Below are 6,000 nucleotides of genomic sequence, written 5' to 3'. Positions count from 1 at the left end.
AGGGGAACGCCCCAGGAGCAAGGGGGCAGCAGGGACTCCCAGAGCAGTAGTTGGAAATCAGGACCAGCTTCCCCACCAGAGCAGAGTGGGGGGGAAGAGTCCCAAGGATCGGGGCCAGTGCATTCCCCACCAGGGAGAGAAGATGAGGCAGGGCTGACCACACCTCCATCGGAGAGTCAGACAACGGAGGGGAGGTCAGATCCGGCCAGTATCCCGGAAGAGGGAAGCAGTGACAGAAGTAGTGTAACGGTCAGGAGGAAGGTCACTGGGTTGGCACGAGAGGCAAGTTCAAATGTACAGGAGCGCGGGACAGCAGAGAATGAAGATTGGGAACCGGGTCCTAAAGCCCGCCGGAGGGAGGGGGAGGAGTTAAGCGACTCAGCGTCGGAAGAGTCCAGAAAGGGCAATGCCCCAGCGGGCAGGAGGACCCAGAGGAGGAGAGAGCAGCGTAAAAGGTGGAGCAGGGCTAGGATCTTAAACTGGTGTCATAGGGGAGGAGACTCAGACGGTACTTCGCCGGTCTAGGCTTTAAGACGTAGAGCTGCGCGCTGCGGCTTTGAAATGGAAACCGAACCTCAATAAAGACTTTTGTACATAACGACAGCCTAGCGTTGGTCCTCTGTGAGCTGGGACCTAGGGGCAGCTCTGACAGTATGATTTCTTTCCGCAGGGCCTGTAAGACAGAGTTGTTCCGCCAGGCTTTTGGCTTGGAATTAACTTGATCCCCTCCCTCTCTTTCTTTTTTTCCTTTTTCCTTCTGTGATGGAACTCCTACTTGGGGACTTGCCTGGCTTTTTTCTGGCCCACGTAGGACCAGTCTGGATAGTTAGCCTTGGTGAAGACTTGACGTTTTCATCCCCAAAAGTTTTTGACTTTCTGCTGAAATGAGGCTGCATTTTAATGTTGTATTTTAATGTTGTTTTGAAAGTTGTATTTCAATAAATTGTTTTGTATCTGGTGTTAGCCACCCTGAGCCCAGTCTTGGCTGGGGAGGGTGGGGTATAAATAAAAATTATTATTATTATTATTATTATTACTGCTGTGACGGGAAGGTAAACGGCATTTCCATGCACTCTGGTTTCTGTCACGGTGTCCCATTGCACCAGAAGCGGTTCAGCCATTCTGGCCACATGACCCGGAAAGCTTTCTGTGGACAAACGCCGGCTTCCTCTGCCTGAAAGTGGAGATGAGCGCCGCAACGCCATAGTCGCCTTTGACTGGATTTAACCATCCAGGGGTCTTGTACCTTTACCTACCTGCTAGTTTTCCAGCATCACAGCATGGATGGCTAATCCTTTGCCGTACTCTGCTCCTCTTCTTCATTAACCTGCACTTAAACACAGGTCAGGTGGCCCTGCCAATCTGGCAAACTGCTGTTTATGTTAAAATCATGAAGTTGTAACGTCAGGAGACTGTTGTTTCCAGTTGCTTTCTCAATCTGTTTCTTGGAGTGGCTTCTAAAGAGCCGAACAATGAGGGCGAGTCAAAGGAGATTATCCTTCCACACGTATGAAGAGACGAGGTTTGACATTGGGCAAAGGAGCCTCAGCTGAAAGGGAAATTTCCTCCTTGCAAATTCAGCTCCTTCGGGTTTTCCCATCTCCAGTCGCTCTGGAATAAGCTTGTCGCTTTTGAGCACTTTGTATTAAGAGTAAAACTGAGGAAGAAAACAGAAAGCTAATGAGCTCACGGTTGTGCTGGTTTCTTATAAATAACCTCAACATGGAAGTAGCTTTGTGGACGGAATATCTAATCTGACTACCTCCATTAATTCAATCTCAGGGGTCCCATTAAATAGGACTCCATTATGTTGCCAACAGGAAACAGAGACTTCATACATCTCATTTGCTTCAGTACCACTTGTGGTTTCTCCATCTTGCGACTTTAAATCTGTTTGCTTTTAGAAAGAATCCAAAGCAGGGCAGTGATGGATTTCTCTCTTTTTTAAATAAAATAAAATAAAGGTCTCTGGTCTCCCATTTGTCTTGGACAAAGGCTAAGTATGTTTAATGAGAACGGATCAATACATTCAAGGAAGGACACATGGTACAGTCACCTCCAGCTCTTCAGATACAGGTTTGCCCTTTGTAGTGCAGGACACACAGCCACCCTGCCTGTGGTATCTAAAAAGGGCTGAAAAGCTTGCACAGGCTGGCCACATGTTACTGGGCCAAGTTCAAGGGTCAAGGCCATTAAGAACTTGGGTCCAGGATACTGTAAGGACCTCCTGCCAAACCCCTGAGATCTTCAAGGGAGTCTTTTCTGGTGGTCCTCCACGTGCATTCATAAGAACACCCTGCTTGACCATGCCAATGAACTCATAGAATCATAGAATCATAGAGTTGGAAGAGACCACAAGGGCCATCGAGTCCAACCCCCTGCCAAGCAGGAAACACCATCAGAGCACTCCTGACATATGGTTGTCAAGCCACTGCTTAAAGACCTCCAAAGAAGGAGACTCCACCACACTCCTTGGCAGCAAATTCCACTGTCGAACAGCTCTTACTGTCAGGAAGTTCTTCCTAATGTTTAGGTGGAATCTTCTTTCTTGTACTTTGGAGCCATTGCTCCGTGTCCACTTCTCTGGAGCAGCAGAAAACAACCTTTCTCCCTCCTCTATGTGACATCCTTTTATATATTTGAACATGGCTATCATATCACCCCTTAACCTCCTCTTCTCCAGGCTAAACATGCCCAGCTCCCTTAGCCGTTCCTCATAAGGCATCGTTTCCAGGCCTTTGACCATTTTGGTTGCCCTCCTCTGGACACGTTCCAGTTTGTCAGTGTCCTTCTTGAACTGTGGTGCCCAGAACTGGACACAGTACTATCTGTTCCAGCATCCTGTGGCCAACCAGATGCCCATGGGAAACCAGCGAGCAGAGCACAAGAGTCCTCTCCCCTCCTGTGGTTTCCAGCAGCTACTTTTCAGAAGCATTGCTGCCTCCAGCTGTGGAGAACAGAACATAGCCATTATGGCTAATAGCTATCCGTTGGCTTCTCCCCCATGAATTTGTCTAATCCTCTTTCAAAACTGAAATGTACTCAGAGTCGCAAAGTGATTTCATGCTCTTTATTCAGCTCATAGTGGTGAGGAGGAATGAATGCAAGTCCCCTCAAAGTATCTGCTTTATATACATTATTTACACAATGGGCTGCACATGATTGGCTAATTCCGGGATTCTACTGTAAGCCAATCAGGTTGTGGATTCACTTCTATCTGGAGCATGATTGGGTGGTTCCTGCCAACCAATCATACTGCTGCATTGTTCTAGGACCAATCAGACTGCTGCATTCTGAATCCTATTGTTCTACGACCAATCAGACTGCTGCCTTTTGGATCCTATTGTTCTAGGACCAATCAGACTGCTGCAGTTTGGATCCTATTCGACTCAGTACATAACAAAAGCCATCCAAGTTGGTGGCCATCACCGCCTCCCCTGTGTTTCATAGCATGGCTTTGCACTACTTGAAGAAGTACGTTCTTTTTATCTGTCCCGAATCTTCCAATGTTCAGCTTCGTTGGAGAAGAAGAAGAAGAGAAGAAGATTTTGGATTTGATATCCCGCTTTATCATTACCCTAAGGAGTCTCAAAGTGGCTCACATTCTCCTTTCCCTTCCTCCCCCACAACAAACACTCTGTGAGGTGAGTGGGGCTGAGGGACTTCAGAGAAGTGTGACTAGCCCAGGGTCACCCAGCAGCTACATGTGGCGGAGCGGAGACGCGAACCCGGTTCCCCAGATTAAACCTCTCCTCCTCCCAGAGGGGAGGAGTTGTGAATGTTTCCCACCTTTAGCAGAGGGCATACCAGCCCCGATTTGCTGTCCCTGTTGCCACGGCGCGCCCCCTGGCAGCCAACCAATCGGGGGGGGGGGAGGCTTGGGAGCGGGGTTTAGCCACTCAAAATGCAGCCGCGGCAACGCTTCCACCTCATTGCGCTGCTGGAATATGTTTGTGTATTGGAGGGCAGGGTGTGGCCATCCCCTACCCTCCACTTTATGGGTATTCCGTTAAAGGAATCCGGCGGTCATGGATCCTGTCCGACGCCCTTGCTGGTGGCTAGGGCCATGGCACGACCCTCAGTGACATCAGGAGGAGCTTTCAGTTGTATTTGCATCAACAGGCTCCTCCTACTGGTGGTTAACCCTTCTTAGACTCACCCCTCCCTGAGGGGGTGGAGTCACGTTCCGTTGTTTTATCCAGTGCCTAAGCCAATACCTCTCACATGCTGTAATCAATAAAGTTGTGGCTTTTTTTAGCTCATTAACCTAATATTCTGCGTCCATGTGTCTTTTGTTATCCTCAAGCGGGTGGCGGGTCCTCGAATCGCAATGAGTTTACCACTCTTAACCACTACACCACACTGGCTCTCCATTATGGAGGTTGTGAAAGAGGGAGAAAAACTTCCCCCTCTCCACTTTCTCCATGCCTTGCATGATTTTTAGAAACTTCTACCATGTTCCCTCTTACTGGCCTTTTCTCCAAATTATTTGCACTGTGGGCCCAGTTTTGTTGGGCTCCCAGTTGAGATCAGAAAGGCACTCCTTCCCCACTGAATTTCAGGCACCCAGTGAAGGTCTCTCCATTTCAGAAGGCATTCTGCATAAGTTCTGTTAGGCCAGTTTTATGTTGTTAACTTTAGCTTTTATTGTTTTAAACACCATATTATTTGACTGATGCCCTGGAATCTGCCTTGTGATCATTGACAGTCAAAAGCAACCAATAAATATTGGAAATAAATAAAGTAAACAAACTCACTCCAAAAGTCTCCAAGTCTGCGTTTCAGAGAACCAGGGAGTCAATACAAACCACAGGATATTTTTGTGGGACTTTTAATAATAAAAAATACCATTGCTTGGAAAAGCAAGCGAGTTTTATGTTTTGACTCATCTGCATGTGTGACAGGACAAGAAGGGAGCAACTAACCTGTGATTTTTGCAAACGCCTCCCCCTCCCTTGGTTAAAGACTTTGAGATTGTGGGCATGAGTGAATGGCAACCTTTGAAAACATGAAAGCAAAGAACAGTTTTGTAAGGGATTTCGGGGGGAAACAACAAAGATACACTTCTTTTTAATTTGAGCCTGATCTCCCGTGTTCCTTTGTAAGTTCTAAAAAGAACTATAATTGGCTTTGATAAATCTGCCTCAAAACAAGCCGGAACCCAGATGCCTCATCATTAAAACACTTGGAAGATTAAGCGATTTTTTTTTATTTATTTTTTGGCTAAGTTTTAATTTAATTCAAAGGCTTATTCATTCATTCTGTACTTAAGACCTAGTTGTTCAGTATGGGAAACGCTTTATGGAATTGCACACAGAGCCTGGTACAAAACCGTGAAATTCATCCTGCAGTTTTCAGTGGTGGCCTCCTCTTTTAAACAAACAAGGGTGGTGCATAGAAAGGAGCCTTATACTGTCAGACTATTGGAGGTTCTAAGTTCAGGATTGTCCACACTGATCAGAAGGAGCTTTCCAGGGTTTCAGAAAGGGGACATTCCCAGCAATCCTTGGGAGATGGCAGGGCTTGAACCATAGAATCATAGAATCATAGAATCATAGAGTTGGAAGAGACCACAAGGGCCATCGAGTCCAACCCCCTGCCAAGCAGGAAACACCATCAGAGCACTCCTGACATATGGTTGTCAAGCCTCTGCTTAAAGACCTCCAAAGAAGGAGACTCCACCACACTCCTTGGCAGCAAATTCCACTGTCGAACAGCTCTTACTGTCAGGAAGTTCTTCCTAATGTTTAGGTGGAGTCTTCTTTCTTGTACTTTGGAACCATTGCTCCGTGTCCGCTTCTCTGGAGCAGCAGAAAACAACCTTTCTCCCTCCTCTATGTGACATCCTTTTATATATTTGAACATGGCTATCATATCACCCCTTAACCTCCTCTTCTCCAGGCTAAACATGCCCAGCTCCCTTAGCCGTTCCTCATAAGGCATCGTTTCCAGGCCTTTGACCATTTTGGTTGCCCTCCTCTGGACACGTTCCAGTTTGTC

The sequence above is a fragment of the Podarcis cretensis genome (genome assembly GCF_951804945.1).
Source record: "Podarcis cretensis genome assembly, chromosome: 7".
Classification (NCBI taxonomy): Eukaryota; Metazoa; Chordata; class Lepidosauria; order Squamata; family Lacertidae; genus Podarcis; species Podarcis cretensis.
This window is presented reverse-complemented; position numbering follows the sequence as displayed.